Here is a 25,152-nt window from a genome sequence, read left to right as displayed (position 1 = left end):
TAAATGACTCAAACTACTGTTACCAAAATTTATTCGGACACAAACAACCCACTTCACGTCCCCGGGCCCCGCGCCTCACCAAGTTTTCAAACTTAGGCCCAATGCGAAACCCATATATACATTGATCGTGCAATACTTGACAGGTGCGATCATACCAGCACTAATGCACCGGATCCCATCAGAACTCCGCAGTCAAGCGTGCTTGGGCGAGAGTAGTACTAGGATGGGTGACCTCCTGGGAAGTCCTCGTGTTGCACCTCTTTTTTACGTTTTTTTCTTTTTTTTTACGCCATTTTCATCACCGTTTTTTGCAATTAAATCCAATAGTACCACCTAAATGACTCAAACTACTGTTACCAAAATTTATTCGGACACAAACAACCCACTTCACGTCCCCGGGCCCCGCGCCTCACCAAGTTTTCAAACTTAGGCCCAATGCGAAACCCATATATACATTGATCGTGCAATACTTGACAGGTGCGATCATACCAGCACTAATGCACCGGATCCCATCAGAACTCCGCAGTGAAGCGTGCTTGGGCGAGAGTAGTACTAGGATGGGTGACCTCCTGGGAAGTCCTCGTGTTGCACCTCTTTTTTACGTTTTTTTCTTTTTTTTTACGCCATTTTCATCACCGTTTTTTGCAATTAAATCCAATAGTACCACCTAAATGACTCAAACTACTGTTACCAAAATTTATTCGGACACAAACAACCCACTTCACGTCCCCGGGCCCCGCGCCTCACCAAGTTTTCAAACTTAGGCCCAATGCGAAACCCATATATACATTGATCGTGCAATACTTGACAGGTGCGATCATACCAGCACTAATGCACCGGATCCCATCAGAACTCCGCAGTTAAGCGTGCCTTGGCGAGAGTAGTACTAGGATGGGTGACCTCCTGGGAAGTCCTCGTGTTGCACCTCTTTTTTACGTTTTTTTCTTTTTTTTTTACGCCATTTTCATCACCGTTTTTTGCAACTAAATCCAATAGTACCACCTAAATGACTCAAACTACTGTTACCAAAATTTATTCGGACACAAACAACCCACTTCACGTCCCCGGGCCCCGCGCCTCACCAAGTTTTCAAACTTAGGCCCAATGCGAAACCCATATATACATTGATCGTGCAATACTTGACAGGTGCGATCATACCAGCACTAATGCACCGGATCCCATCAGAACTCCGCAGTCAAGCGTGCTTGGGCGAGAGTAGTACTAGGATGGGTGACCTCCTGGGAAGTCCTCGTGTTGCACCTCTTTTTTACGTTTTTTTCTTTTTTTTTACGCCATTTTCATCACCGTTTTTTGCAATTAAATCCAATAGTACCACCTAAATGACTCAAACTACTGTTACCAAAATTTATTCGGACACAAACAACCCACTTCACGTCCCCGGGCCCCGCGCCTCACCAAGTTTTCAAACTTAGGCCCAATGCGAAACCCATATATACATTGATCGTGCAATACTTGACAGGTGCGATCATACCAGCACTAATGCACCGGATCCCATCAGAACTCCGCAGTTAAGCGTGCCTTGGCGAGAGTAGTACTATGATGGGTGACCTCCTGGGAAGTCCTCGTGTTGCACCTCTTTTTTACGTTTTTTTCTTTTTTTTTTACGCCATTTTCATCACCGTTTTTTGCAATTAAATCCAATAGTACCACCTAAATGACTCAAACTACTGTTACCAAAATTTATTCGGACACAAACAACCCACTTCACGTCCCCGGGCCCCGCGCCTCACCAAGTTTTCAAACTTAGGCCCAATGCGAAACCCATATATACATTGATCGTGCAATACTTGACAGGTGCGATCATACCAGCACTAATGCACCGGATCCCATCAGAACTCCGCAGTCAAGCGTGCTTGGGCGAGAGTAGTACTAGGATGGGTGACCTCCTGGGAAGTCCTCGTGTTGCACATCTTTTTTACGTTTTTTTCTTTTTTTTTACGCCATTTTCATCACCGTTTTTTGCAATTAAATCCAATAGTACCACCTAAATGACTCAAACTACTGTTACCAAAATTTATTCGGACACAAACAACCCACTTCACGTCCCCGGGCCCCGCGCCTCACCAAGTTTTCAAACTTAGGCCCAATGCGAAACCCATATATACATTGATCGTGCAATACTTGACAGGTGCGATCATACCAGCACTAATGCACCGGATCCCATCAGAACTCCGCAGTTAAGCGTGCTTGGGCGAGAGTAGTACTAGGATGGGTGACCTCCTGGGAAGTCCTCGTGTTGCACCTCTTTTTTACGTTTTTTTCTTTTTTTTTACGCCATTTTCATCACCGTTTTTTGCAATTAAATCCAATAGTACCACCTAAATGACTCAAACTACTGTTACCAAAATTTATTCGGACACAAACAACCCACTTCACGTCCCCGGGCCCCGCGCCTCACCAAGTTTTCAAACTTAGGCCCAATGCGAAACCCATATATACATTGATCGTGCAATACTTGACAGGTGCGATCATACCAGCACTAATGCACCGGATCCCATCAGAACTCCGCAGTCAAGCGTGCTTGGGCGAGAGTAGTACTAGGATGGGTGACCTCCTGGGAAGTCCTCGTGTTGCACCTCTTTTTTACGTTTTTTTCTTTTTTTTTACGCCATTTTCATCACCGTTTTTTGCAATTAAATCCAATAGTACCACCTAAATGACTCAAACTACTGTTACCAAAATTTATTCGGACACAAACAACCCACTTCACGTCCCCGGGCCCCGCGCCTCACCAAGTTTTCAAACTTAGGCCCAATGCGAAACCCATATATACATTGATCGTGCAATACTTGATAGGTGCGATCATACCAGCACTAATGCACCGGATCCCATCAGAACTCCGCAGTCAAGCGTGCTTGGGCGAGAGTAGTACTAGGATGGGTGACCTCCTGGGAAGTCCTCGTGTTGCACCTCTTTTTTACGTTTTTTTCTTTTTTTTTACGCCATTTTCATCATCGTTTTTTGCAATTAAATCCAATAGTACCACCTAAATGACTCAAACTACTGTTACCAAAATTTATTCGGACACAAACAACCCACTTCACGTCCCCGGGCCCCGCGCCTCACCAAGTTTTCAAACTTAGGCCCAATGCGAAACCCATATATACATTGATCGTGCAATACTTGACAGGTGCGATCATACCAGCACTAATGCACCGGATCCCATCAGAACTCCGCAGTTAAGCGTGCCTTGGCGAGAGTAGTACTAGGATGGGTGACCTCCTGGGAAGTCCTCGTGTTGCACCTCTTTTTTACGTTTTTTTCTTTTTTTTTTACGCCATTTTCATCACCGTTTTTTGCAATTAAATCCAATAGTACCACCTAAATGACTCAAACTACTGTTACCAAAATTTATTCGGACACAAACAACCCACTTCACGTCCCCGGGCCCCGCGCCTCACCAAGTTTTCAAACTTAGGCCCCATGCGAAACCCATATATACATTGATCGTGCAATACTTGACAGGTGCGATCATACCAGCACTAATGCATCGGATCCCATCAGAACTCCGCAGTCAAGCGTGCTTGGGCGAGAGTAGTACTAGGATGGGTGACCTCCTGGGAAGTCCTCGTGTTGCACCTCTTTTTTACGTTTTTTTCTTTTTTTTTACGCCATTTTCATCACCGTTTTTTGCAATTAAATCCAATAGTACCACCTAAATGACTCAAACTACTGTTACCAAAATTTATTCGGACACAAACAACCCACTTCACGTCCCCGGGCCCCGCGCCTCACCAAGTTTTCAAACTTAGGCCCAATGCGAAACCCATATATACATTGATCGTGCAATACTTGACTGGTGCGATCATACCAGCACTAATGCACCGGATCCCATCAGAACTCCGCAGTCAAGCGTGCTTGGGCGAGAGTAGTACTAGGATGGGTGACCTCCTGGGAAGTCCTCGTGTTGCACCTCTTTTTTACGTTTTTTTCTTTTTTTTTACGCCATTTTCATCACCGTTTTTTGCAATTAAATCCAATAGTACCACCTAAATGACTCAAACTACTGTTACCAAAATTTATTCGGACACAAACAACCCACTTCACGTCCCCGGGCCCCGCGCCTCACCAAGTTTTCAAACTTAGGCCCAATGCGAAACCCATATATACATTGATCGTGCAATACTTGACTGGTGCGATCATACCAGCACTAATGCACCGGATCCCATCAGAACTCCGCAGTTAAGCGTGCTTGGGCGAGAGTAGTACTAGGATGGGTGACCTCCTGGGAAGTCCTCGTGTTGCACCTCTTTTTTACGTTTTTTTCTTTTTTTTTACGCCATTTTCATCACCGTTTTTTGCAATTAAATCCAATAGTACCACCTAAATGACTCAAACTACTGTTACCAAAATTTATTCGGACACAAACAACCCACTTCACGTCCCCGGGCCCCGCGCCTCACCAAGTTTTCAAACTTAGGCCCAATGCGAAACCCATATATACATTGATCGTGCAATACTTGACAGGTGCGATCATACCAGCACTAATGCACCGGATCCCATCAGAACTCCGCAGTCAAGCGTGCTTGGGCGAGAGTAGTACTAGGATGGGTGACCTCCTGGGAAGTCCTCGTGTTGCACCTCTTTTTTACGTTTTTTTCTTTTTTTTTTTACGCCATTTTCATCACCGTTTTTTGCAATTAAATCCAATAGTACCACCTAAATGACTCAAACTACTGTTACCAAAATTTATTCGGACACAAACAACCCACTTCACGTCCCCGGGCCCCGCGCCTCACCAAGTTTTCAAACTTAGGCCCAATGCGAAACCCATATATACATTGATCGTGCAATACTTGACAGGTGCGATCATACCAGCACTAATGCACCGGATCCCATCAGAACTCCGCAATTAAGCGTGCTTGGGCGAGAGTAGTACTAGGATGGGTGACCTCCTGGGAACTCCTCGTGTTGCACCTCTTTTTTACGTTTTTTTCTTTTTTTTTTACGCCATTTTCATCACCGTTTTTTGCAATTAAATCCAATAGTACCACCTAAATGACTCAAACTACTGTTACCAAAATTTATTCGGACACAAACAACCCACTTCACGTCCCCGGGCCCAGCGCCTCACCAAGTTTTCAAACTTAGGCCCAATGCGAAACCCATATATACATTGATCGTGCAATACTTGACAGGTGCGATCATACCAGCACTAATGCACCGGATCCCATCAGAACTCCGCAGTTAAGCGTGCCTTGGCGAGAGTAGTACTAGGATGGGTGACCTCCTGGGAAGTCCTCGTGTTGCACCTCTTTTTTACGTTTTTTTCTTTTTTTTTTACGCCATTTTCATCACCGTTTTTTGCAATTAAATCCAATAGTACCACCTAAATGACTCAAACTACTGTTACCAAAATTTATTCGGACACAAACAACCCACTGCACGTCCCCGGGCCCCGCGCCTCACCAAGTTTTCAAACTTAGGCCCAATGCGAAACCCATATATACATTGATCGTGCAATACTTGACAGGTGCGATCATACCAGCACTAATGCGCTGGATCCCATCAGAACTCCGCAGTCAAGCGTGCTTGGGCGAGAGTAGTACTAGGATGGGTGACCTCCTGGGAAGTCCTCGTGTTGCACCTCTTTTTTACGTTTTTTTCTTTTTTTTTACGCCATTTTCATCACCGTTTTTTGCAATTAAATCCAATAGTACCACCTAAATGACTCAAACTACTGTTACCAAAATTTATTCGGACACAAACAACCCACTTCACGTCCCCGGGCCCCGCGCCTCACCAGGTTTTCAAACTTAGGCCCAATGCGAAACCCATATATACATTGATCGTGCAATACTTGACAGGTGCGATCATACCAGCACTAATGCACCGGATCCCATCAGAACTCCGCAGTTAAGCGTGCTTGGGCGAGAGTAGTACTAGGATGGGTGACCTCCTGGGAAGTCCTCGTGTTGCACCTCTTTTTTACGTTTTTTTCTTTTTTTTTACGCCATTTTCATCACCGTTTTTTGCAATTAAATCCAGTAGTACCACCTAAATGACTCAAACTACTGTTACCAAAATTTATTCGGACACAAACAACCCACTTCACGTCCCCGGGCCCCGCGCCTCACCAAGTTTTCAAACTTAGGCCCAATGCGAAACCCATATATACATTGATCGTGCAATACTTGACAGGTGCGATCATACCAGCACTAATGCACCGGATCCCATCAGAACTCCGCAGTTAAGCGTGCTTGGGCGAGAGTAGTACTAGGATGGGTGACCTCCTGGGAAGTCCTCGTGTTGCACCTCTTTTTTACGTTTTTTTCTTTTTTTTTACGCCATTTTCATCACCGTTTTTTGCAATTAAATCTAATAGTACCACCTAAATGACTCAAACTACTGTTACCAAAATTTATTCGGACACAAACAACCCACTTCACGTCCCCGGGCCCCGCGCCTCACCAAGTTTTCAAACTTAGGCCCAATGCGAAACCCATATATACATTGATCGTGCAATACTTGACAGGTGCGATCATACCAGCACTAATGCACCGGATCCCATCAGAACTCCGCAGTCAAGCGTGCTTGGGCGAGAGTAGTACTAGGATGGGTGACCTCCTGGGAAGTCCTCGTGTTGCACCTCTTTTTTACGTTTTTTTCTTTTTTTTTTACGCCATTTTCATCACCGTTTTTTGCAATTAAATCCAATAGTACCACCTAAATGACTCAAACTACTGTTACCAAAATTTATTCGGACACAAACAACCCACTGCACGTCCCCGGGCCCCGCGCCTCACCAAGTTTTCAAACTTAGGCCCAATGCGAAACCCATATATACATTGATCGTGCAATACTTGACAGGTGCGATCATACCAGCACTAATGCGCCGGATCCCATCAGAACTCCGCAGTCAAGCGTGCTTGGGCGAGAGTAGTACTAGGATGGGTGACCTCCTGGGAAGTCCTCGTGTTGCACCTCTTTTTTACGTTTTTTTCTTTTTTTTTACGCCATTTTCATCACCGTTTTTTGCAATTAAATCCAATAGTACCACCTAAATGACTCAAACTACTGTTACCAAAATTTATTCGGACACAAACAACCCACTTCACGTCCCCGGGCCCCGCGCCTCACCAAGTTTTCAAACTTAGGCCCAATGCGAAACCCATATATACATTGATCGTGCAATACTTGACAGGTGCGATCATACCAGCACTAATGCACCGGATCCCATCAGAACTCCGCAGTTAAGCGTGCTTGGGCGAGAGTAGTACTAGGATGGGTGACCTCCTGGGAAGTCCTCGTGTTGCACCTCTTTTTTACGTTTTTTTCTTTTCTTTTACGCCATTTTCATCACCGTTTTTTGCAATTAAATCCAATAGTACCACCTAAATGACTCAAACTACTGTTACCAAAATTTATTCGGACACAAACAACCCACTTCACGTCCCCGGGCCCCGCGCCTCACCAAGTTTTCAAACTTAGGCCCAATGCGAAACCCATATATACATTGATCGTGCAATACTTGACAGGTGCGATCATACCAGCACTAATGCACCGGATCCCATCAGAACTCCGCAGTTAAGCGTGCTTGGGCGAGAGTAGTACTAGGATGGGTGACCTCCTGGGAAGTCCTCGTGTTGCACCTCTTTTTTACGTTTTTTTCTTTTTTTTTACGCCATTTTCATCACCGTTTTTTGCAATTAAATCCAATAGTACCACCTAAATGACTCAAACTACTGTTACCAAAATTTATTCGGACACAAACAACCCACTTCACGTCCCCGGGCCCCGCGCCTCACCAAGTTTTCAAACTTAGGCCCAATGCGAAACCCATATATACATTGATCGTGCAATACTTGACAGGTGCGATCATACCAGCACTAATGCACCGGATCCCATCAGAACTCCGCAGTCAAGCGTGCTTGGGCGAGAGTAGTACTAGGATGGGTGACCTCCTGGGAAGTCCTCGTGTTGCACCTCTTTTTTACGTTTTTTTCTTTTTTTTTTACGCCATTTTCATCACCGTTTTTTGCAATTAAATCCAATAGTACCACCTAAATGACTCAAACTACTGTTACCAAAATTTATTCGGACACAAACAACCCACTTCACGTCCCCGGGCCCCGCGCCTCACCAAGTTTTCAAACTTAGGCCCAATGCGAAACCCATATATACATTGATCGTGCAATACTTGACAGGTGCGATCATACCAGCACTAATGCACCGGATCCCATCAGAACTCCGCAGTCAAGCGTGCTTGGGCGAGAGTAGTACTAGGATGGGTGACCTCCTGGGAAGTCCTCGTGTTGCACATCTTTTTTACGTTTTTTTCTTTTTTTTTACGCCATTTTCATCACCGTTTTTTGCAATTAAATCCAATAGTACCACCTAAATGACTCAAACTACTGTTACCAAAATTTATTCGGACACAAACAACCCACTTCACGTCCCCGGGCCCCGCGCCTCACCAAGTTTTCAAACTTAGGCCCAATGCGAAACCCATATATACATTGATCGTGCAATACTTGACAGGTGCGATCATACCAGCACTAATGCACCGGATCCCATCAGAACTCCGCAGTTAAGCGTGCTTGGGCGAGAGTAGTACTAGGATGGGTGACCTCCTGGGAAGTCCTCGTGTTGCACCTCTTTTTTACGTTTTTTTCTTTTTTTTTACGCCATTTTCATCACCGTTTTTTGCAATTAAATCCAATAGTACCACCTAAATGACTCAAACTACTGTTACCAAAATTTATTCGGACACAAACAACCCACTTCACGTCCCCTGGCCCCGCGCCTCACCAAGTTTTCAAACTTAGGCCCAATGCGAAACCCATATATACATTGATCGTGCAATACTTGACAGGTGCGATCATACCAGCACTAATGCACCGGATCCCATCAGAACTCCGCAGTCAAGCGTGCTTGGGCGAGAGTAGTACTAGGATGGGTGACCTCCTGGGAAGTCCTCGTGTTGCACCTCTTTTTTACGTTTTTTTCTTTTTTTTTTACGCCATTTTCATCACCGTTTTTTGCAATTAAATCCAATAGTACCACCTAAATGACTCAAACTACTGTTACCAAAATTTATTCGGACACAAACAACCCACTTCACGTCCCCGGGCCCCGCGCCTCACCAAGTTTTCAAACTTAGGCCCAATGCGAAACCCATATATACATTGATCGTGCAATACTTGACAGGTGCGATCATACCAGCACTAATGCACCGGATCCCATCAGAACTCCGCAGTCAAGCGTGCTTGGGCGAGAGTAGTACTAGGATGGGTGACCTCCTGGGAAGTCCTCGTGTTGCACATCTTTTTTACGTTTTTTTCTTTTTTTTTACGCCATTTTCATCACCGTTTTTTGCAATTAAATCCAATAGTACCACCTAAATGACTCAAACTACTGTTACCAAAATTTATTCGGACACAAACAACCCACTTCACGTCCCCGGGCCCCGCGCCTCACCAAGTTTTCAAACTTAGGCCCAATGCGAAACCCATATATACATTGATCGTGCAATACTTGACAGGTGCGATCATACCAGCACTAATGCACCGGATCCCATCAGAACTCCGCAGTTAAGCGTTCTTGGGCGAGAGTAGTACTAGGATGGGTGACCTCCTGGGAAGTCCTCGTGTTGCACCTCTTTTTTACGTTTTTTTCTTTTTTTTTTACGCCATTTTCATCACCGTTTTTTGCAATTAAATCCAATAGTACCACCTAAATGACTCAAACTACTGTTACCAAAATTTATTCGGACACAAACAACCCACTTCACGTCCCCGGGCCCCGCGCCTCACCAAGTTTTCAAACTTAGGCCCAATGCGAAACCCATATATACATTGATCGTGCAATACTTGACAGGTGCGATCATACCAGCACTAATGCACCGGATCCCATCAGAACTCCGCAGTTAAGCGTGCTTGGGCGAGAGTAGTACTAGGATGGGTGACCTCCTGGGAAGTCCTCGTGTTGCACATCTTTTTTACGTTTTTTTCTTTTTTTTTACGCCATTTTCATCACCGTTTTTTGCAATTAAATCCAATAGTACCACCTAAATGACTCAAACTACTGTTACCAAAATTTATTCGGACACAAACAACCCACTTCACGTCCCCGGGCCCCGCGCCTCACCAAGTTTTCAAACTTAGGCCCAATGCGAAACCCATATATACATTGATCGTGCAATACTTGACAGGTGCGATCATACCAGCACTAATGCACCGGATCCCATCAGAACTCCGCAGTCAAGCGTGCTTGGGCGAGAGTAGTACTAGGATGGGTGACCTCCTGGGAAGTCCTCGTGTTGCACCTCTTTTTTACGTTTTTTTCTTTTTTTTTACGCCATTTTCATCACCGTTTTTTGCAATTAAATCCAATAGTACCACCTAAATGACTCAAACTACTGTTACCAAAATTTATTCGGACACAAACAACCCACTTCACGTCCCCGGGCCCCGCGCCTCACCAAGTTTTCAAACTTAGGCCCAATGCGAAACCCATATATACATTGATCGTGCAATACTTGACAGGTGCGATCATACCAGCACTAATGCACCGGATCCCATCAGAACTCCGCAGTCAAGCGTGCTTGGGCGAGAGTAGTACTAGGATGGGTGACCTCCTGGGAAGTCCTCGTGTTGCACATCTTTTTTACGTTTTTTTTCTTTTTTTTTACGCCATTTTCATCACCGTTTTTTGCAATTAAATCCAATAGTACCACCTAAATGACTCAAACTACTGTTACCAAAATTTATTCGGACACAAACAACCCACTTCACGTCCCCGGGCCCCGCGCCTCACCAAGTTTTCAAACTTAGGCCCAATGCGAAACCCATATATACATTGATCGTGCAATACTTGACAGGTGCGATCATACCAGCACTAATGCACCGGATCCCATCAGAACTCCGCAGTTAAGCGTTCTTGGGCGAGAGTAGTACTAGGATGGGTGACCTCCTGGGAAGTCCTCGTGTTGCACCTCTTTTTTACGTTTTTTTCTTTTTTTTTTACGCCATTTTCATCACCGTTTTTTGCAATTAAATCCAATAGTACCACCTAAATGACTCAAACTACTGTTACCAAAATTTATTCGGACACAAACAACCCACTTCACGTCCCCGGGCCCCGCGCCTCACCAAGTTTTCAAACTTAGGCCCAATGCGAAACCCATATATACATTGATCGTGCAATACTTGACAGGTGCGATCATACCAGCACTAATGCACCGGATCCCATCAGAACTCCGCAGTTAAGCGTGCTTGGGCGAGAGTAGTACTAGGATGGGTGACCTCCTGGGAAGTCCTCGTGTTGCACATCTTTTTTACGTTTTTTTCTTTTTTTTTACGCCATTTTCATCACCGTTTTTTGCAATTAAATCCAATAGTACCACCTAAATGACTCAAACTACTGTTACCAAAATTTATTCGGACACAAACAACCCACTTCACGTCCCCGGGCCCCGCGCCTCACCAAGTTTTCAAACTTAGGCCCAATGCGAAACCCATATATACATTGATCGTACAATACTTGACAGGTGCGATCATACCAGCACTAATGCACCGGATCCCATCAGAACTCCGCAGTTAAGCGTGCTTGGGCGAGAGTAGTACTAGGATGGGTGACCTCCTGGGAAGTCCTCGTGTTGCACCTCTTTTTTACGTTTTTTTCTTTTTTTTTACGCCATTTTCATCACCGTTTTTTGCAATTAAATCCAATAGTACCACCTAAATGACTCAAACTACTGTTACCAAAATTTATTCGGACACAAACAACCCACTTCACGTCCCCGGGCCCCGCGCCTCACCAAGTTTTCAAACTTAGGCCCAATGCGAAACCCATATATACATTGATCGTGCAATACTTGACAGGTGCGATCATACCAGCACTAATGCACCGGATCCCATCAGAACTCCGCAGTTAAGCGTGCTTGGGCGAGAGTAGTACTAGGATGGGTGACCTCCTGGGAAGTCCTCGTGTTGCACCTCTTTTTTACGTTTTTTTCTTTTTTTTTACGCCATTTTCATCACCGTTTTTTGCAATTAAATCCAATAGTACCACCTAAATGACTCAAACTACTATTACCAAAATTTATTCGGACACAAACAACCCACTTCACGTCCCCGGGCCCCGCGCCTCACCAAGTTTTCAAACTTAGGCCCAATGCGAAACCCATATATACATTGATCGTGCAATACTTGACAGGTGCGATCATACCAGCACTAATGCACCGGATCCCATCAGAACTCCGCAGTCAAGCGTGCTTGGGCGAGAGTAGTACTAGGATGGGTGACCTCCTGGGAAGTCCTCGTGTTGCACCTCTTTTTTACGTTTTTTTCTTTTTTTTTACGCCATTTTCATCACCGTTTTTTGCAATTAAATCCAATAGTACCACCTAAATGACTCAAACTACTGTTACCAAAATTTATTCGGACACAAACAACCCACTTCACGTCCCCGGGCCCCGCGCCTCACCAAGTTTTCAAACTTAGGCCCAATGCGAAACCCATATATACATTGATCGTGCAATACTTGACAGGTGCGATCATACCAGCACTAATGCACCGGATCCCATCAGAACTCCGCAGTCAAGCGTGCTTGGGCGAGAGTAGTACTAGGATGGGTGACCTCCTGGGAAGTCCTCGTGTTGCACCTCTTTTTTACGTTTTTTTCTTTTTTTTTACGCCATTTTCATCACCGTTTTTTGCAATTAAATCCAATAGTACCACCTAAATGACTCAAACTACTGTTACCAAAATTTATTCGGACACAAACAACCCACTTCACGTCCCCGGGCCCCGCGCCTCACCAAGTTTTCAAACTTAGGCCCAATGCGAAACCCATATATACATTGATCGTGCAATACTTGACAGGTGCGATCATACCAGCACTAATGCACCGGATCCCATCAGAACTCCGCAGTCAAGCGTGCTTGGGCGAGAGTAGTACTAGGATGGGTGACCTCCTGGGAAGTCCTCGTGTTGCACATCTTTTTTACGTTTTTTTTCTTTTTTTTTACGCCATTTTCATCACCGTTTTTTGCAATTAAATCCAATAGTACCACCTAAATGACTCAAACTACTGTTACCAAAATTTATTCGGACACAAACAACCCACTTCACGTCCCCGGGCCCCGCGCCTCACCAAGTTTTCAAACTTAGGCCCAATGCGAAACCCATATATACATTGATCGTGCAATACTTGACAGGTGCGATTATACCAGCACTAATGCACCGGATCCCATCAGAACTCCGCAGTTAAGCGTTCTTGGGCGAGAGTAGTACTAGGATGGGTGACCTCCTGGGAAGTCCTCGTGTTGCACCTCTTTTTTACGTTTTTTTCTTTTTTTTTTACGCCATTTTCATCACCGTTTTTTGCAATTAAATCCAATAGTACCACCTAAATGACTCAAACTACTGTTACCAAAATTTATTCGGACACAAACAACCCACTTCACGTCCCCGGGCCCCGCGCCTCACCAAGTTTTCAAACTTAGGCCCAATGCGAAACCCATATATACATTGATCGTGCAATACTTGACAGGTGCGATCATACCAGCACTAATGCACCGGATCCCATCAGAACTCCGCAGTGAAGCGTGCTTGGGCGAGAGTAGTACTAGGATGGGTGACCTCCTGGGAAGTCCTCGTGTTGCACCTCTTTTTTACGTTTTTTTCTTTTTTTTTTACGCCATTTTCATCACCGTTTTTTGCAATTAAATCCAATAGTACCACCTAAATGACTCAAACTACTGTTACCAAAATTTATTCGGACACAAACAACCCACTTCACGTCCCCGGGCCCCGCGCCTCACCAAGTTTTCAAACTTAGGCCCAATGCGAAACCCATATATACATTGATCGTGCAATACTTGACAGGTGCGATCATACCAGCACTAATGCACCGGATCCCATCAGAACTCCGCAGTCAAGCGTGCTTGGGCGAGAGTAGTACTAGGATGGGTGACCTCCTGGGAAGTCCTCGTGTTGCACATCTTTTTTACGTTTTTTTCTTTTTTTTTACGCCATTTTCATCACCGTTTTTTGCAATTAAATCCAATAGTACCACCTAAATGACTCAAACTACTGTTACCAAAATTTATTCGGACACAAACAACCCACTTCACGTCCCCGGGCCCCGCGCCTCACCAAGTTTTCAAACTTAGGCCCAATGCGAAACCCATATATACATTGATCGTGCAATACTTGACAGGTGCGATCATACCAGCACTAATGCACCGGATCCCATCAGAACTCCGCAGTTAAGCGTTCTTGGGCGAGAGTAGTACTAGGATGGGTGACCTCCTGGGAAGTCCTCGTGTTGCACCTCTTTTTTACGTTTTTTTCTTTTTTTTTTACGCCATTTTCATCACCGTTTTTTGCAATTAAATCGAATAGTACCACCTAAATGACTCAAACTACTGTTACCAAAATTTATTCGGACACAAACAACCCACTTCACGTCCCCGGGCCCCGCGCCTCACCAAGTTTTCAAACTTAGGCCCAATGCGAAACCCATATATACATTGATCGTGCAATACTTGACAGGTGCGATCATACCAGCACTAATGCACCGGATCCCATCAGAACTCTGCAGTTAAGCGTGCTTGGGCGAGAGTAGTACTAGGATGGGTGACCTCCTGGGAACTCCTCGTGTTGCACATCTTTTTTACGTTTTTTTCTTTTTCTTGACGCCATTTTCATCACCGTTTTTTGCAATTAAATCCAATAGTACCACCTAAATGACTCAAACTACTGTTACCAAAATTTATTCGGACACAAACAACCCACTTCACGTCCCCGGGCCCCGCGCCTCACCAAGTTTTCAAACTTAGGCCCAATGCGAAACCCATATATACATTGATCGTGCAATACTTGACAGGTGCGATCATACCAGCACTAATGCACCGGATCCCATCAGAACTCCGCAGTTAAGCGTGCCTTGGCGAGAGTAGTACTAGGATGGGTGACCTCCTGGGAAGTCCTCGTGTTGCACCTCTTTTTTACGTTTTTTTCTTTTTTTTTACGCCATTTTCATCACCGTTTTTTGCAATTAAATCCAATAGTACCACCTAAATGACTCAAACTACTGTTACCAAAATTTATTCGGACACAAACAACCCACTTCACGTCCCCGGGCCCCGCGCCTCACCAAGTTTTCAAACTTAGGCCCAATGCGAAACCCATATATACATTGATCGTGCAATACTTGACAGGTGCGATCATACCAGCACTAATGCACCGGATCCCATCAGAACTCCGCAGTCAAGCGTGCTTGGGCGAGAGTAGTACTAGGATGGGTGACCTCCTGGGAAGTCCTCGTGTTGCACCTCTTTTTTACGTTTTTTTCTTTTTTTTTACGCCATTTTCATCACCGTTTTTTGCAATTAAATCCAATAGTACCACCTAAATGACTCAAACTACTGTTACCAAAATTTATTCGGACACAAACAACCCACTTCACGTCCCCGGGCCCCGCGCCTCACCAAGTTTTCAAACTTAGGCCCAATGCGAAACCCATATATACATTGATCGTGCAATACTTGACAGGTGCGATCATACCAGCACTAATGCACCGGATCCCATCAGAACTCCGCAGTCAAGCGTGCTTGGGCGAGAGTAGTACTAGGATGGGTGACCTCCTGGGAAGTCCTCGTGTTGCACATCTTTTTTACGTTTTTTTTCTTTTTTTTTACGCCATTTTCATCACCGTTTTTTGCAATTAAATCCAATAGTACCACCTAAATGACTCAAACTACTGTTACCAAAATTTATTCGGACACAAACAACCCACTTCACGTCCCCGGGCCCCGCGCCTCACCAAGTTTTCAAACTTAGGCCCAATGCGAAACCCATATATACATTGATCGTGCAATACTTGACAGGTGCGATCATACCAGCACTAATGCACCGGATCCCATCAGAACTCCGCAGTTAAGCGTTCTTGGGCGAGAGTAGTACTAGGATGGGTGACCTCCTGGGAAGTCCTCGTGTTGCACCTCTTTTTTACGTTTTTTTCTTTTTTTTTTACGCCATTTTCATCACCGTTTTTTGCAATTAAATCCAATAGTACCACCTAAATGACTCAAACTACTGTTACCAAAATTTATTCGGACACAAACAACCCACTTCACGTCCCCGGGCCCCGCGCCTCACCAAGTTTTCAAACTTAGGCCCAATGCGAAACCCATATATACATTGATCGTGCAATACTTGACAGGTGCGATCATACCAGCACTAATGCACCGGATCCCATCAGAACTCCGCAGTTAAGCGTGCTTGGGCGAGAGTAGTACTAGGATGGGTGACCTCCTGGGAAGTCCTCGTGTTGCACATCTTTTTTACGTTTTTTTCTTTTTTTTTACGCCATTTTCATCACCGTTTTTTGCAATTAAATCCAATAGTACCACCTAAATGACTCAAACTACTGTTACCAAAATTTATTCGGACACAAACAACCCACTTCACGTCCCCGGGCCCCGCGCCTCACCAAGTTTTCAAACTTAGGCCCAATGCGAAACCCATATATACATTGATCGTACAATACTTGACAGGTGCGATCATACCAGCACTAATGCACCGGATCCCATCAGAACTCCGCAGTTAAGCGTGCTTGGGCGAGAGTAGTACTAGGATGGGTGACCTCCTGGGAAGTCCTCGTGTTGCACCTCTTTTTTACGTTTTTTTCTTTTTTTTTACGCCATTTTCATCACCGTTTTTTGCAATTAAATCCAATAGTACCACCTAAATGACTCAAACTACTGTTACCAAAATTTATTCGGACACAAACAACCCACTTCACGTCCCCGGGCCCCGCGCCTCACCAAGTTTTCAAACTTAGGCCCAATGCGAAACCCATATATACATTGATCGTGCAATACTTGACAGGTGCGATCATACCAGCACTAATGCACCGGATCCCATCAGAACTCCGCAGTTAAGCGTGCTTGGGCGAGAGTAGTACTAGGATGGGTGACCTCCTGGGAAGTCCTCGTGTTGCACCTCTTTTTTACGTTTTTTTCTTTTTTTTTACGCCATTTTCATCACCGTTTTTTGCAATTAAATCCAATAGTACCACCTAAATGACTCAAACTACTATTACCAAAATTTATTCGGACACAAACAACCCACTTCACGTCCCCGGGCCCCGCGCCTCACCAAGTTTTCAAACTTAGGCCCAATGCGAAACCCATATATACATTGATCGTGCAATACTTGACAGGTGCGATCATACCAGCACTAATGCACCGGATCCCATCAGAACTCCGCAGTCAAGCGTGCTTGGGCGAGAGTAGTACTAGGATGGGTGACCTCCTGGGAAGTCCTCGTGTTGCACCTCTTTTTTACGTTTTTTTCTTTTTTTTTACGCCATTTTCATCACCGTTTTTTGCAATTAAATCCAATAGTACCACCTAAATGACTCAAACTACTGTTACCAAAATTTATTCGGACACAAACAACCCACTTCACGTCCCCGGGCCCCGCGCCTCACCAAGTTTTCAAACTTAGGCCCAATGCGAAACCCATATATACATTGATCGTGCAATACTTGACAGGTGCGATCATACCAGCACTAATGCACCGGATCCCATCAGAACTCCGCAGTCAAGCGTGCTTGGGCGAGAGTAGTACTAGGATGGGTGACCTCCTGGGAAGTCCTCGTGTTGCACATCTTTTTTACGTTTTTTTTCTTTTTTTTTACGCCATTTTCATCACCGTTTTTTGCAATTAAATCCAATAGTACCACCTAAATGACTCAAACTACTGTTACCAAAATTTATTCGGACACAAACAACCCACTTCACGTCCCCGGGCCCCGCGCCTCACCAAGTTTTCAAACTTAGGCCCAATGCGAAACCCATATATACATTGATCGTGCAATACTTGACAGGTGCGATTATACCAGCACTAATGCACCGGATCCCATCAGAACTCCGCAGTTAAGCGTTCTTGGGCGAGAGTAGTACTAGGATGGGTGACCTCCTGGGAAGTCCTCGTGTTGCACCTCTTTTTTACGTTTTTTTCTTTTTTTTTTACGCCATTTTCATCACCGTTTTTTGCAATTAAATCCAATAGTACCACCTAAATGACTCAAACTACTGTTACCAAAATTTATTCGGACACAAACAACCCACTTCACGTCCCCGGGCCCCGCGCCTCACCAAGTTTTCAAACTTAGGCCCAATGCGAAACCCATATATACATTGATCGTGCAATACTTGACAGGTGCGATCATACCAGCACTAATGCACCGGATCCCATCAGAACTCCGCAGTTAAGCGTGCTTGGGCGAGAGTAGTACTAGGATGGGTGACCTCCTGGGAAGTCCTCGTGTTGCACATCTTTTTTACGTTTTTTTCTTTTTTTTTACGCCATTTTCATCACCGTTTTTTGCAATTAAATCCAATAGTACCACCTAAATGACTCAAACTACTGTTACCAAAATTTATTCGGACACAAACAACCCACTTCACGTCCCCGGGCCCCGCGCCTCACCAAGTTTTCAAACTTAGGCCCAATGCGAAACCCATATATACATTGATCGTACAATACTTGACAGGTGCGATCATACCAGCACTAATGCACCGGATCCCATCAGAACTCCGCAGTTAAGCGTGCTTGGGCGAGAGTAGTACTAGGATGGGTGACCTCCTGGGAAGTCCTCGTGTTGCACCTCTTTTTTACGTTTTTTTCTTTTTTTTTACGCCATTTTCATCACCGTTTTTTGCAATTAAATCCAATAGTACCACCTAAATGACTCAAACTACTGTTACCAAAATTTATTCGGACACAAACAACCCACTTCACGTCCCCGGGCCCCGCGCCTCACCAAGTTTTCAAACTTAGGCCCAATGCGAAACCCATATATACATTGATCGTGCAATACTTGACAGGTGCGATCATACCAGCACTAATGCACCGGATCCCATCAGAACTCCGCAGTTAAGCGTTCTTGGGCGAGAGTAGTACTAGGATGGGTGACCTCCTGGGAAGTCCTCGTGTTGCACCTCTTTTTTACGTTTTTTTCTTTTTTTTTTTACGCCATTTTCATCACCGTTTTTTGCAATTAAATCGAATAGTACCACCTAAATGACTCAAACTACTGTTACCAAAATTTATTCGGACACAAACAACCCACTTCACGTCCCCGGGCCCCGCGCCTCACCAAGTTTTCAAACTTAGGCCCAATGCGAAACCCATATATACATTGATCGTGCAATACTTGACAGGTGCGATCATACCAGCACTAATGCACCGGATCCCATCAGAACTCCGCAGTGAAGCGTGCTTGGGCGAGAGTAGTACTAGGATGGGTGACCTCCTGGGAAGTCCTCGTGTTGCACCTCTTTTTTACGTTTTTTTCTTTTTTTTTTACGCCATTTTCATCACCGTTTTTTGCAATTAAATCCAATAGTACCACCTAAATGACTCAAACTACTGTTACCAAAATTTATTCGGACACAAACAACCCACTTCACGTCCCCGGGCCCCGCGCCTCACCAAGTTTTCAAACTTAGGCCCAATGCGAAACCCATATATACATTGATCGTGCAATACTTGACAGGTGCGATCATACCAGCACTAATGCACCGGATCCCATCAGAACTCCGCAGTCAAGCGTGCTTGGGCGAGAGTAGTACTAGGATGGGTGACCTCCTGGGAAGTCCTCGTGTTGCACATCTTTTTTACGTTTTTTTCTTTTTTTTTACGCCATTTTCATCACCGTTTTTTGCAATTAAATCCAATAGTACCACCTAAATGACTCAAACTACTGTTACCAAAATTTATTCGGACACAAACAACCCACTTCACGTCCCCGGGCCCCGCGCCTCACCAAGTTTTCAAACTTAGGCCCAATGCGAAACCCATATATACATTGATCGTGCAATACTTGACAGGTGCGATCATACCAGCACTAATGCACCGGATCCCATCAGAACTCCGCAGTTAAGCGTTCTTGGGCGAGAGTAGTACTAGGATGGGTGACCTCCTGGGAAGTCCTCGTGTTGCACCTCTTTTTTACGTTTTTTTCTTTTTTTTTTACGCCATTTTCATCACCGTTTTTTGCAATTAAATCGAATAGTACCACCTAAATGACTCAAACTACTGTTACCAAAATTTATTCGGACACAAACAACCCACTTCACGTCCCCGGGCCCCGCGCCTCACCAAGTTTTCAAACTTAGGCCCAATGCGAAACCCATATATACATTGATCGTGCAATACTTGACAGGTGCGATCATACCAGCACTAATGCACCGGATCCCATCAGAACTCTGCAGTTAAGCGTGCTTGGGCGAGAGTAGTACTAGGATGGGTGACCTCCTGGGAACTCCTCGTGTTGCACCTCTTTTTTACGTTTTTTTCTTTTTCTTGACGCCATTTTCATCACCGTTTTTTGCAATTAAATCCAATAGTACCACCTAAATGACTCAAACTACTGTTACCAAAATTTATTCGGACACAAACAACCCACTTCACGTCCCCGGGCCCCGCGCCTCACCAAGTTTTCAAACTTAGGCCCAATGCGAAACCCATATATACATTGATCGTGCAATACTTGACAGGTGCGATCATACCAGCACTAATGCACCGGATCCCATCAGAACTCCGCAGTTAAGCGTGCCTTGGCGAGAGTAGTACTAGGATGGGTGACCTCCTGGGAAGTCCTCGTGTTGCACCTCTTTTTTACGTTTTTTTCTTTTTTTTTACGCCATTTTCATCACCGTTTTTTGCAATTAAATCCAATAGTACCACCTAAATGACTCAAACTACTGTTACCAAAATTTATTCGGACACAAACAACCCACTTCACGTCCCCGGGCCCCGCGCCTCACCAAGTTTTCAAACTTAGGCCCAATGCGAAACCCATATATACATTGATCGTGCAATACTTGACAGGTGCGATCATACCAGCACTAATGCACCGGATCCCATCAGAACTCCGCAGTCAAGCGTGCTTGGGCGAGAGTAGTACTAGGATGGGTGACCTCCTGGGAAGTCCTCGTGTTGCACCTCTTTTTTACGTTTTTTTCTTTTTTTTTTTACGCCATTTTCATCACCGTTTTTTGCAATTAAATCGAATAGTACCACCTAAATGACTCAAACTACTGTTACCAAAATTTATTCGGACACAAACAACCCACTTCACGTCCCCGGGCCCCGCGCCTCACCAAGTTTTCAAACTTAGGCCCAATGCGAAACCCATATATACATTGATCGTGCAATACTTGACAGGTGCGATCATACCAGCACTAATGCACCGGATCCCATCAGAACTCCGCAGTGAAGCGTGCTTGGGCGAGAGTAGTACTAGGATGGGTGACCTCCTGGGAAGTCCTCGTGTTGCACCTCTTTTTTACGTTTTTTTCTTTTTTTTTTACGCCATTTTCATCACCGTTTTTTGCAATTAAATCCAATAGTACCACCTAAATGACTCAAACTACTGTTACCAAAATTTATTCGGACACAAACAACCCACTTCACGTCCCCGGGCCCCGCGCCTCACCAAGTTTTCAAACTTAGGCCCAATGCGAAACCCATATATACATTGATCGTGCAATACTTGACAGGTGCGATCATACCAGCACTAATGCACCGGATCCCATCAGAACTCCGCAGTCAAGCGTGCTTGGGCGAGAGTAGTACTAGGATGGGTGACCTCCTGGGAAGTCCTCGTGTTGCACATCTTTTTTACGTTTTTTTCTTTTTTTTTACGCCATTTTCATCACCGTTTTTTGCAATTAAATCCAATAGTACCACCTAAATGACTCAAACTACTGTTACCAAAATTTATTCGGACACAAACAACCCACTTCACGTCCCCGGGCCCCGCGCCTCACCAAGTTTTCAAACTTAGGCCCAATGCGAAACCCATATATACATTGATCGTGCAATACTTGACAGGTGCGATCATACCAGCACTAATGCACCGGATCCCATCAGAACTCCGCAGTTAAGCGTTCTTGGGCGAGAGTAGTACTAGGATGGGTGACCTCCTGGGAAGTCCTCGTGTTGCACCTCTTTTTTACGTTTTTTTCTTTTTTTTTTACGCCATTTTCATCACCGTTTTTTGCAATTAAATCGAATAGTACCACCTAAATGACTCAAACTACTGTTACCAAAATTTATTCGGACACAAACAACCCACTTCACGTCCCCGGGCCCCGCGCCTCACCAAGTTTTCAAACTTAGGCCCAATGCGAAACCCATATATACATTGATCGTGCAATACTTGACAGGTGCGATCATACCAGCACTAATGCACCGGATCCCATCAGAACTCTGCAGTTAAGCGTGCTTGGGCGAGAGTAGTACTAGGATGGGTGACCTCCTGGGAACTCCTCGTGTTGCACCTCTTTTTTACGTTTTTTTCTTTTTCTTGACGCCATTTTCATCACCGTTTTTTGCAATTAAATCCAATAGTACCACCTAAATGACTCAAACTACTGTTACCAAAATTTATTCGGACACAAACAACCCACTTCACGTCCCCGGGCCCCGCGCCTCACCAAGTTTTCAAACTTAGGCCCAATGCGAAACCCATATATACATTGATCGTGCAATACTTGACAGGTGCGATCATACCAGCACTAATGCACCGGATCCCATCAGAACTCCGCAGTTAAGCGTGCCTTGGCGAGAGTAGTACTAGGATGGGTGACCTCCTGGGAAGTCCTCGTGTTGCACCTCTTTTTTACGTTTTTTTCTTTTTTTTTACGCCATTTTCATCACCGTTTTTTGCAATTAAATCCAATAGTACCACCTAAATGACTCAAACTACTGTTACCAAAATTTATTCGGACACAAACAACCCACTTCACGTCCCCGGGCCCCGCGCCTCACCAAGTTTTCAAACTTAGGCCCAATGCGAAACCCATATATACATTGATCGTGCAATACTTGACAGGTGCGATCATACCAGCACTAATGCACCGGATCCCATCAGAACTCCGCAGTCAAGCGTGCTTGGGCGAGAGTAGTACTAGGATGGGTGACCTCCTGGGAAGTCCTCGTGTTGCACATCTTTTTTACGTTTTTTTCTTTTTTTTTACGCCATTTTCATCACCGTTTTTTGCAATTAAATCCAATAGTACCACCTAAATGACTCAAACTACTGTTACCAAAATTTATTCGGACACAAACAACCCACTTCACGTCCCCGGGCCCCGCGCCTCACCAAGTTTTCAAACTTAGGCCCAATGCGAAACCCATATATACATTGATCGTGCAATACTTGACAGGTGCGATCATACCAGCACTAATGCACCGGATCCCATCAGAACTCCGCAGTTAAGCGTTCTTGGGCGAGAGTAGTACTAGGATGGGTGACCTCCTGGGAAGTCCTCGTGTTGCACCTCTTTTTTACGTTTTTTTCTTTTTTTTTTACGCCATTTTCATCACCGTTTTTTGCAATTAAATCCAATAGTACCACCTAAATGACTCAAACTACTGTTACCAAAATTTATTCGGACACAAACAACCCACTTCACGTCCCCGGGCCCCGCGCCTCACCAAGTTTTCAAACTTAGGCCCAATGCGAAACCCATATATACATTGATCGTGCAATACTTGACAGGTGCGATCATACCAGCACTAATGCACCGGATCCCATCAGAACTCCGCAGTTAAGCGTGCTTGGGCGAGAGTAGTACTAGGATGGGTGACCTCCTGGGAAGTCCTCGTGTTGCACATCTTTTTTACGTTTTTTTCTTTTTTTTTACGCCATTTTCATCACCGTTTTTTGCAATTAAATCCAATAGTACCACCTAAATGACTCAAACTACTGTTACCAAAATTTATTCGGACACAAACAACCCACTTCACGTCCCCGGGCCCCGCGCCTCACCAAGTTTTCAAACTTAGGCCCAATGCGAAACCCATATATACATTGATCGTGCAATACTTGACAGGTGCGATCATACCAGCACTAATGCACCGGATCCCATCAGAACTCCGCAGTCAAGCGTGCTTGGGCGAGAGTAGTACTAGGATGGGTGACCTCCTGGGAAGTCCTCGTGTTGCACCTCTTTTTTACGTTTTTTTCTTTTTTTTTTACGCCATTTTCATCACCGTTTTTTGCAATTAAATCCAATAGTACCACCTAAATGACTCAAACTACTGTTACCAAAATTTATTCGGACACAAACAACCCACTTCACGTCCCCGGGCCCCGCGCCTCACCAAGTTTTCAAACTTAGGCCCAATGCGAAACCCATATATACATTGATCGTGCAATACTTGACAGGTGCGATCATACCAGCACTAATGCACCGGATCCCATCAGAACTCCGCAGTCAAGCGTGCTTGGGCGAGAGTAGTACTAGGATGGGTGACCTCCTGGGAAGTCCTCGTGTTGCACCTCTTTTTTACGTTTTTTTCTTTTTTTTACGCCATTTTCATCACCGTTTTTTGCAATTAAATCCAATAGTACCACCTAAATGACTCAAACTACTGTTACCAAAATTTATTCGGACACAAACAACCCACTTCACGTCCCCGGGCCCCGCGCCTCACCAAGTTTTCAAACTTAGGCCCAATGCGAAACCCATATATACATTGATCGTGCAATACTTGACAGGTGCGATCATACCAGCACTAATGCACCGGATCCCATCAGAACTCCGCAGTTAAGCGTGCCTTGGCGAGAGTAGTACTAGGATGGGTGACCTCCTGGGAAGTCCTCGTGTTGCACCTCTTTTTTACGTTTTTTTCTTTTTTTTTTACGCCATTTTCATCACCGTTTTTTGCAATTAAATCCAATAGTACCACCTAAATGACTCAAACTACTGTTACCAAAATTTATTCGGACACAAACAACCCACTTCACGTCCCCGGGCCCCGCGCCTCACCAAGTTTTCAAACTTAGGCCCAATGCGAAACCCATATATACATTGATCGTGCAATACTTGACAGGTGCGATCATACCAGCACTAATGCACCGGATCCCATCAGAACTCCGCAGTCAAGCGTGCTTGGGCGAGAGTAGTACTAGGATGGGTGACCTCCTGGGAAGTCCTCGTGTTGCACCTCTTTTTTACGTTTTTTTCTTTTTTTTTACGCCATTTTCATCACCGTTTTTTGCAATTAAATCCAATAGTACCACCTAAATGACTCAAACTACTGTTACCAAAATTTATTCGGACACAAACAACCCACTTCACGTCCCCGGGCCCCG

The 25,152-nt window shown here is 44.9% G+C and overlaps 75 non-coding genes across 75 annotated transcripts; all 75 read left to right on the top strand.

Moving 5' to 3' along the window:
• Positions 1–141: 141 nt before the first annotated feature.
• Positions 142–260, top strand: LOC146882871 (5S ribosomal RNA). Its single transcript, XR_014985931.1, has one exon. It is a non-coding gene; the product is annotated as a 5S ribosomal RNA (ribosomal RNA).
• A 215-nt stretch (positions 261–475) lies between these two features.
• On the top strand, positions 476–594 carry LOC146882870 (5S ribosomal RNA). Its single transcript, XR_014985873.1, has one exon. It is a non-coding gene; the product is annotated as a 5S ribosomal RNA (ribosomal RNA).
• Positions 595–809: 215 nt separating this feature from the next.
• Positions 810–928, top strand: LOC146882869 (5S ribosomal RNA). Its single transcript, XR_014985578.1, has one exon. It is a non-coding gene; the product is annotated as a 5S ribosomal RNA (ribosomal RNA).
• A 216-nt stretch (positions 929–1,144) lies between these two features.
• On the top strand, positions 1,145–1,263 carry LOC146882868 (5S ribosomal RNA). Its single transcript, XR_014985930.1, has one exon. It is a non-coding gene; the product is annotated as a 5S ribosomal RNA (ribosomal RNA).
• A 215-nt stretch (positions 1,264–1,478) lies between these two features.
• On the top strand, positions 1,479–1,597 carry LOC146882867 (5S ribosomal RNA). Its single transcript, XR_014985605.1, has one exon. It is a non-coding gene; the product is annotated as a 5S ribosomal RNA (ribosomal RNA).
• A 216-nt stretch (positions 1,598–1,813) lies between these two features.
• LOC146882866 (5S ribosomal RNA) lies at positions 1,814–1,932 on the top strand. Its single transcript, XR_014985508.1, has one exon. It is a non-coding gene; the product is annotated as a 5S ribosomal RNA (ribosomal RNA).
• A 215-nt stretch (positions 1,933–2,147) lies between these two features.
• On the top strand, positions 2,148–2,266 carry LOC146882865 (5S ribosomal RNA). The gene has a single exon (XR_014985824.1). It is a non-coding gene; the product is annotated as a 5S ribosomal RNA (ribosomal RNA).
• A 215-nt stretch (positions 2,267–2,481) lies between these two features.
• LOC146882864 (5S ribosomal RNA) lies at positions 2,482–2,600 on the top strand. The gene has a single exon (XR_014985929.1). It is a non-coding gene; the product is annotated as a 5S ribosomal RNA (ribosomal RNA).
• Positions 2,601–2,815: 215 nt separating this feature from the next.
• On the top strand, positions 2,816–2,934 carry LOC146882863 (5S ribosomal RNA). The gene has a single exon (XR_014985928.1). It is a non-coding gene; the product is annotated as a 5S ribosomal RNA (ribosomal RNA).
• A 215-nt stretch (positions 2,935–3,149) lies between these two features.
• On the top strand, positions 3,150–3,268 carry LOC146882862 (5S ribosomal RNA). The gene has a single exon (XR_014985577.1). It is a non-coding gene; the product is annotated as a 5S ribosomal RNA (ribosomal RNA).
• Positions 3,269–3,484: 216 nt separating this feature from the next.
• LOC146882861 (5S ribosomal RNA) lies at positions 3,485–3,603 on the top strand. Its single transcript, XR_014985525.1, has one exon. It is a non-coding gene; the product is annotated as a 5S ribosomal RNA (ribosomal RNA).
• A 215-nt stretch (positions 3,604–3,818) lies between these two features.
• LOC146882860 (5S ribosomal RNA) lies at positions 3,819–3,937 on the top strand. Its single transcript, XR_014986087.1, has one exon. It is a non-coding gene; the product is annotated as a 5S ribosomal RNA (ribosomal RNA).
• Positions 3,938–4,152: 215 nt separating this feature from the next.
• On the top strand, positions 4,153–4,271 carry LOC146882859 (5S ribosomal RNA). The gene has a single exon (XR_014986030.1). It is a non-coding gene; the product is annotated as a 5S ribosomal RNA (ribosomal RNA).
• Positions 4,272–4,486: 215 nt separating this feature from the next.
• LOC146882858 (5S ribosomal RNA) lies at positions 4,487–4,605 on the top strand. The gene has a single exon (XR_014985927.1). It is a non-coding gene; the product is annotated as a 5S ribosomal RNA (ribosomal RNA).
• Positions 4,606–4,822: 217 nt separating this feature from the next.
• Positions 4,823–4,941, top strand: LOC146882857 (5S ribosomal RNA). Its single transcript, XR_014986092.1, has one exon. It is a non-coding gene; the product is annotated as a 5S ribosomal RNA (ribosomal RNA).
• Positions 4,942–5,157: 216 nt separating this feature from the next.
• On the top strand, positions 5,158–5,276 carry LOC146882856 (5S ribosomal RNA). The gene has a single exon (XR_014985576.1). It is a non-coding gene; the product is annotated as a 5S ribosomal RNA (ribosomal RNA).
• Positions 5,277–5,492: 216 nt separating this feature from the next.
• On the top strand, positions 5,493–5,611 carry LOC146882855 (5S ribosomal RNA). The gene has a single exon (XR_014985612.1). It is a non-coding gene; the product is annotated as a 5S ribosomal RNA (ribosomal RNA).
• A 215-nt stretch (positions 5,612–5,826) lies between these two features.
• On the top strand, positions 5,827–5,945 carry LOC146882854 (5S ribosomal RNA). The gene has a single exon (XR_014985823.1). It is a non-coding gene; the product is annotated as a 5S ribosomal RNA (ribosomal RNA).
• Positions 5,946–6,160: 215 nt separating this feature from the next.
• Positions 6,161–6,279, top strand: LOC146882853 (5S ribosomal RNA). The gene has a single exon (XR_014985822.1). It is a non-coding gene; the product is annotated as a 5S ribosomal RNA (ribosomal RNA).
• Positions 6,280–6,494: 215 nt separating this feature from the next.
• LOC146882852 (5S ribosomal RNA) lies at positions 6,495–6,613 on the top strand. The gene has a single exon (XR_014985926.1). It is a non-coding gene; the product is annotated as a 5S ribosomal RNA (ribosomal RNA).
• A 216-nt stretch (positions 6,614–6,829) lies between these two features.
• On the top strand, positions 6,830–6,948 carry LOC146882851 (5S ribosomal RNA). The gene has a single exon (XR_014986085.1). It is a non-coding gene; the product is annotated as a 5S ribosomal RNA (ribosomal RNA).
• Positions 6,949–7,163: 215 nt separating this feature from the next.
• On the top strand, positions 7,164–7,282 carry LOC146882850 (5S ribosomal RNA). Its single transcript, XR_014985821.1, has one exon. It is a non-coding gene; the product is annotated as a 5S ribosomal RNA (ribosomal RNA).
• A 215-nt stretch (positions 7,283–7,497) lies between these two features.
• Positions 7,498–7,616, top strand: LOC146882849 (5S ribosomal RNA). Its single transcript, XR_014985820.1, has one exon. It is a non-coding gene; the product is annotated as a 5S ribosomal RNA (ribosomal RNA).
• A 215-nt stretch (positions 7,617–7,831) lies between these two features.
• Positions 7,832–7,950, top strand: LOC146882848 (5S ribosomal RNA). The gene has a single exon (XR_014985925.1). It is a non-coding gene; the product is annotated as a 5S ribosomal RNA (ribosomal RNA).
• A 216-nt stretch (positions 7,951–8,166) lies between these two features.
• Positions 8,167–8,285, top strand: LOC146882847 (5S ribosomal RNA). Its single transcript, XR_014985507.1, has one exon. It is a non-coding gene; the product is annotated as a 5S ribosomal RNA (ribosomal RNA).
• Positions 8,286–8,500: 215 nt separating this feature from the next.
• LOC146882846 (5S ribosomal RNA) lies at positions 8,501–8,619 on the top strand. Its single transcript, XR_014985819.1, has one exon. It is a non-coding gene; the product is annotated as a 5S ribosomal RNA (ribosomal RNA).
• Positions 8,620–8,834: 215 nt separating this feature from the next.
• Positions 8,835–8,953, top strand: LOC146882845 (5S ribosomal RNA). The gene has a single exon (XR_014985924.1). It is a non-coding gene; the product is annotated as a 5S ribosomal RNA (ribosomal RNA).
• Positions 8,954–9,169: 216 nt separating this feature from the next.
• On the top strand, positions 9,170–9,288 carry LOC146882844 (5S ribosomal RNA). The gene has a single exon (XR_014985506.1). It is a non-coding gene; the product is annotated as a 5S ribosomal RNA (ribosomal RNA).
• Positions 9,289–9,503: 215 nt separating this feature from the next.
• On the top strand, positions 9,504–9,622 carry LOC146882843 (5S ribosomal RNA). Its single transcript, XR_014986081.1, has one exon. It is a non-coding gene; the product is annotated as a 5S ribosomal RNA (ribosomal RNA).
• Positions 9,623–9,838: 216 nt separating this feature from the next.
• Positions 9,839–9,957, top strand: LOC146882842 (5S ribosomal RNA). The gene has a single exon (XR_014986052.1). It is a non-coding gene; the product is annotated as a 5S ribosomal RNA (ribosomal RNA).
• Positions 9,958–10,172: 215 nt separating this feature from the next.
• Positions 10,173–10,291, top strand: LOC146882841 (5S ribosomal RNA). The gene has a single exon (XR_014985923.1). It is a non-coding gene; the product is annotated as a 5S ribosomal RNA (ribosomal RNA).
• A 215-nt stretch (positions 10,292–10,506) lies between these two features.
• LOC146882840 (5S ribosomal RNA) lies at positions 10,507–10,625 on the top strand. The gene has a single exon (XR_014985505.1). It is a non-coding gene; the product is annotated as a 5S ribosomal RNA (ribosomal RNA).
• A 216-nt stretch (positions 10,626–10,841) lies between these two features.
• LOC146882839 (5S ribosomal RNA) lies at positions 10,842–10,960 on the top strand. The gene has a single exon (XR_014986080.1). It is a non-coding gene; the product is annotated as a 5S ribosomal RNA (ribosomal RNA).
• A 216-nt stretch (positions 10,961–11,176) lies between these two features.
• Positions 11,177–11,295, top strand: LOC146882838 (5S ribosomal RNA). Its single transcript, XR_014986051.1, has one exon. It is a non-coding gene; the product is annotated as a 5S ribosomal RNA (ribosomal RNA).
• Positions 11,296–11,510: 215 nt separating this feature from the next.
• On the top strand, positions 11,511–11,629 carry LOC146882837 (5S ribosomal RNA). Its single transcript, XR_014985818.1, has one exon. It is a non-coding gene; the product is annotated as a 5S ribosomal RNA (ribosomal RNA).
• Positions 11,630–11,844: 215 nt separating this feature from the next.
• On the top strand, positions 11,845–11,963 carry LOC146882836 (5S ribosomal RNA). Its single transcript, XR_014985817.1, has one exon. It is a non-coding gene; the product is annotated as a 5S ribosomal RNA (ribosomal RNA).
• A 215-nt stretch (positions 11,964–12,178) lies between these two features.
• Positions 12,179–12,297, top strand: LOC146882835 (5S ribosomal RNA). Its single transcript, XR_014985922.1, has one exon. It is a non-coding gene; the product is annotated as a 5S ribosomal RNA (ribosomal RNA).
• A 215-nt stretch (positions 12,298–12,512) lies between these two features.
• Positions 12,513–12,631, top strand: LOC146882834 (5S ribosomal RNA). Its single transcript, XR_014985921.1, has one exon. It is a non-coding gene; the product is annotated as a 5S ribosomal RNA (ribosomal RNA).
• Positions 12,632–12,846: 215 nt separating this feature from the next.
• Positions 12,847–12,965, top strand: LOC146882833 (5S ribosomal RNA). The gene has a single exon (XR_014985504.1). It is a non-coding gene; the product is annotated as a 5S ribosomal RNA (ribosomal RNA).
• A 216-nt stretch (positions 12,966–13,181) lies between these two features.
• On the top strand, positions 13,182–13,300 carry LOC146882832 (5S ribosomal RNA). The gene has a single exon (XR_014985532.1). It is a non-coding gene; the product is annotated as a 5S ribosomal RNA (ribosomal RNA).
• A 216-nt stretch (positions 13,301–13,516) lies between these two features.
• On the top strand, positions 13,517–13,635 carry LOC146882831 (5S ribosomal RNA). The gene has a single exon (XR_014985872.1). It is a non-coding gene; the product is annotated as a 5S ribosomal RNA (ribosomal RNA).
• Positions 13,636–13,851: 216 nt separating this feature from the next.
• Positions 13,852–13,970, top strand: LOC146882830 (5S ribosomal RNA). Its single transcript, XR_014985503.1, has one exon. It is a non-coding gene; the product is annotated as a 5S ribosomal RNA (ribosomal RNA).
• Positions 13,971–14,185: 215 nt separating this feature from the next.
• On the top strand, positions 14,186–14,304 carry LOC146882829 (5S ribosomal RNA). Its single transcript, XR_014986079.1, has one exon. It is a non-coding gene; the product is annotated as a 5S ribosomal RNA (ribosomal RNA).
• Positions 14,305–14,520: 216 nt separating this feature from the next.
• On the top strand, positions 14,521–14,639 carry LOC146882828 (5S ribosomal RNA). The gene has a single exon (XR_014985528.1). It is a non-coding gene; the product is annotated as a 5S ribosomal RNA (ribosomal RNA).
• Positions 14,640–14,854: 215 nt separating this feature from the next.
• LOC146882827 (5S ribosomal RNA) lies at positions 14,855–14,973 on the top strand. Its single transcript, XR_014985575.1, has one exon. It is a non-coding gene; the product is annotated as a 5S ribosomal RNA (ribosomal RNA).
• A 215-nt stretch (positions 14,974–15,188) lies between these two features.
• LOC146882826 (5S ribosomal RNA) lies at positions 15,189–15,307 on the top strand. Its single transcript, XR_014985920.1, has one exon. It is a non-coding gene; the product is annotated as a 5S ribosomal RNA (ribosomal RNA).
• Positions 15,308–15,522: 215 nt separating this feature from the next.
• LOC146882825 (5S ribosomal RNA) lies at positions 15,523–15,641 on the top strand. Its single transcript, XR_014985502.1, has one exon. It is a non-coding gene; the product is annotated as a 5S ribosomal RNA (ribosomal RNA).
• A 216-nt stretch (positions 15,642–15,857) lies between these two features.
• LOC146882824 (5S ribosomal RNA) lies at positions 15,858–15,976 on the top strand. Its single transcript, XR_014986078.1, has one exon. It is a non-coding gene; the product is annotated as a 5S ribosomal RNA (ribosomal RNA).
• Positions 15,977–16,192: 216 nt separating this feature from the next.
• On the top strand, positions 16,193–16,311 carry LOC146882823 (5S ribosomal RNA). Its single transcript, XR_014986050.1, has one exon. It is a non-coding gene; the product is annotated as a 5S ribosomal RNA (ribosomal RNA).
• Positions 16,312–16,526: 215 nt separating this feature from the next.
• LOC146882822 (5S ribosomal RNA) lies at positions 16,527–16,645 on the top strand. Its single transcript, XR_014985816.1, has one exon. It is a non-coding gene; the product is annotated as a 5S ribosomal RNA (ribosomal RNA).
• A 215-nt stretch (positions 16,646–16,860) lies between these two features.
• On the top strand, positions 16,861–16,979 carry LOC146882821 (5S ribosomal RNA). The gene has a single exon (XR_014985815.1). It is a non-coding gene; the product is annotated as a 5S ribosomal RNA (ribosomal RNA).
• A 215-nt stretch (positions 16,980–17,194) lies between these two features.
• On the top strand, positions 17,195–17,313 carry LOC146882820 (5S ribosomal RNA). The gene has a single exon (XR_014985919.1). It is a non-coding gene; the product is annotated as a 5S ribosomal RNA (ribosomal RNA).
• A 215-nt stretch (positions 17,314–17,528) lies between these two features.
• LOC146882819 (5S ribosomal RNA) lies at positions 17,529–17,647 on the top strand. The gene has a single exon (XR_014985501.1). It is a non-coding gene; the product is annotated as a 5S ribosomal RNA (ribosomal RNA).
• A 216-nt stretch (positions 17,648–17,863) lies between these two features.
• On the top strand, positions 17,864–17,982 carry LOC146882818 (5S ribosomal RNA). Its single transcript, XR_014985531.1, has one exon. It is a non-coding gene; the product is annotated as a 5S ribosomal RNA (ribosomal RNA).
• Positions 17,983–18,198: 216 nt separating this feature from the next.
• Positions 18,199–18,317, top strand: LOC146882817 (5S ribosomal RNA). The gene has a single exon (XR_014986049.1). It is a non-coding gene; the product is annotated as a 5S ribosomal RNA (ribosomal RNA).
• A 215-nt stretch (positions 18,318–18,532) lies between these two features.
• Positions 18,533–18,651, top strand: LOC146882816 (5S ribosomal RNA). The gene has a single exon (XR_014985814.1). It is a non-coding gene; the product is annotated as a 5S ribosomal RNA (ribosomal RNA).
• Positions 18,652–18,866: 215 nt separating this feature from the next.
• LOC146882815 (5S ribosomal RNA) lies at positions 18,867–18,985 on the top strand. The gene has a single exon (XR_014986077.1). It is a non-coding gene; the product is annotated as a 5S ribosomal RNA (ribosomal RNA).
• A 217-nt stretch (positions 18,986–19,202) lies between these two features.
• LOC146882814 (5S ribosomal RNA) lies at positions 19,203–19,321 on the top strand. Its single transcript, XR_014985871.1, has one exon. It is a non-coding gene; the product is annotated as a 5S ribosomal RNA (ribosomal RNA).
• A 216-nt stretch (positions 19,322–19,537) lies between these two features.
• Positions 19,538–19,656, top strand: LOC146882813 (5S ribosomal RNA). Its single transcript, XR_014985500.1, has one exon. It is a non-coding gene; the product is annotated as a 5S ribosomal RNA (ribosomal RNA).
• A 215-nt stretch (positions 19,657–19,871) lies between these two features.
• Positions 19,872–19,990, top strand: LOC146882812 (5S ribosomal RNA). The gene has a single exon (XR_014986076.1). It is a non-coding gene; the product is annotated as a 5S ribosomal RNA (ribosomal RNA).
• A 216-nt stretch (positions 19,991–20,206) lies between these two features.
• On the top strand, positions 20,207–20,325 carry LOC146882811 (5S ribosomal RNA). The gene has a single exon (XR_014986033.1). It is a non-coding gene; the product is annotated as a 5S ribosomal RNA (ribosomal RNA).
• A 215-nt stretch (positions 20,326–20,540) lies between these two features.
• Positions 20,541–20,659, top strand: LOC146882810 (5S ribosomal RNA). The gene has a single exon (XR_014985574.1). It is a non-coding gene; the product is annotated as a 5S ribosomal RNA (ribosomal RNA).
• Positions 20,660–20,874: 215 nt separating this feature from the next.
• Positions 20,875–20,993, top strand: LOC146882809 (5S ribosomal RNA). The gene has a single exon (XR_014985918.1). It is a non-coding gene; the product is annotated as a 5S ribosomal RNA (ribosomal RNA).
• A 217-nt stretch (positions 20,994–21,210) lies between these two features.
• On the top strand, positions 21,211–21,329 carry LOC146882808 (5S ribosomal RNA). The gene has a single exon (XR_014985870.1). It is a non-coding gene; the product is annotated as a 5S ribosomal RNA (ribosomal RNA).
• Positions 21,330–21,545: 216 nt separating this feature from the next.
• LOC146882807 (5S ribosomal RNA) lies at positions 21,546–21,664 on the top strand. Its single transcript, XR_014985499.1, has one exon. It is a non-coding gene; the product is annotated as a 5S ribosomal RNA (ribosomal RNA).
• Positions 21,665–21,879: 215 nt separating this feature from the next.
• LOC146882806 (5S ribosomal RNA) lies at positions 21,880–21,998 on the top strand. The gene has a single exon (XR_014986075.1). It is a non-coding gene; the product is annotated as a 5S ribosomal RNA (ribosomal RNA).
• A 216-nt stretch (positions 21,999–22,214) lies between these two features.
• On the top strand, positions 22,215–22,333 carry LOC146882805 (5S ribosomal RNA). The gene has a single exon (XR_014986032.1). It is a non-coding gene; the product is annotated as a 5S ribosomal RNA (ribosomal RNA).
• Positions 22,334–22,548: 215 nt separating this feature from the next.
• Positions 22,549–22,667, top strand: LOC146882804 (5S ribosomal RNA). Its single transcript, XR_014985573.1, has one exon. It is a non-coding gene; the product is annotated as a 5S ribosomal RNA (ribosomal RNA).
• Positions 22,668–22,882: 215 nt separating this feature from the next.
• On the top strand, positions 22,883–23,001 carry LOC146882803 (5S ribosomal RNA). The gene has a single exon (XR_014985498.1). It is a non-coding gene; the product is annotated as a 5S ribosomal RNA (ribosomal RNA).
• Positions 23,002–23,216: 215 nt separating this feature from the next.
• LOC146882802 (5S ribosomal RNA) lies at positions 23,217–23,335 on the top strand. The gene has a single exon (XR_014986074.1). It is a non-coding gene; the product is annotated as a 5S ribosomal RNA (ribosomal RNA).
• Positions 23,336–23,551: 216 nt separating this feature from the next.
• Positions 23,552–23,670, top strand: LOC146882801 (5S ribosomal RNA). The gene has a single exon (XR_014986048.1). It is a non-coding gene; the product is annotated as a 5S ribosomal RNA (ribosomal RNA).
• Positions 23,671–23,885: 215 nt separating this feature from the next.
• On the top strand, positions 23,886–24,004 carry LOC146882800 (5S ribosomal RNA). The gene has a single exon (XR_014985917.1). It is a non-coding gene; the product is annotated as a 5S ribosomal RNA (ribosomal RNA).
• Positions 24,005–24,220: 216 nt separating this feature from the next.
• Positions 24,221–24,339, top strand: LOC146882799 (5S ribosomal RNA). Its single transcript, XR_014985916.1, has one exon. It is a non-coding gene; the product is annotated as a 5S ribosomal RNA (ribosomal RNA).
• A 214-nt stretch (positions 24,340–24,553) lies between these two features.
• Positions 24,554–24,672, top strand: LOC146882798 (5S ribosomal RNA). Its single transcript, XR_014985572.1, has one exon. It is a non-coding gene; the product is annotated as a 5S ribosomal RNA (ribosomal RNA).
• A 216-nt stretch (positions 24,673–24,888) lies between these two features.
• Positions 24,889–25,007, top strand: LOC146882797 (5S ribosomal RNA). The gene has a single exon (XR_014985915.1). It is a non-coding gene; the product is annotated as a 5S ribosomal RNA (ribosomal RNA).
• Positions 25,008–25,152: the final 145 nt, after the last annotated feature.

Source organism: Vigna unguiculata, chromosome 10 (assembly GCF_037176805.1).
Source record: "Vigna unguiculata cultivar grain cowpea cultivar isolate G323 ecotype 2 chromosome 10, ASM3717680v1, whole genome shotgun sequence".
In the NCBI taxonomy this organism is placed as follows: domain Eukaryota; kingdom Viridiplantae; phylum Streptophyta; class Magnoliopsida; order Fabales; family Fabaceae; genus Vigna; species Vigna unguiculata.
Note: the sequence above shows the minus strand (reverse complement) of the source record. Positions and strands in the feature narration are given on the sequence as shown.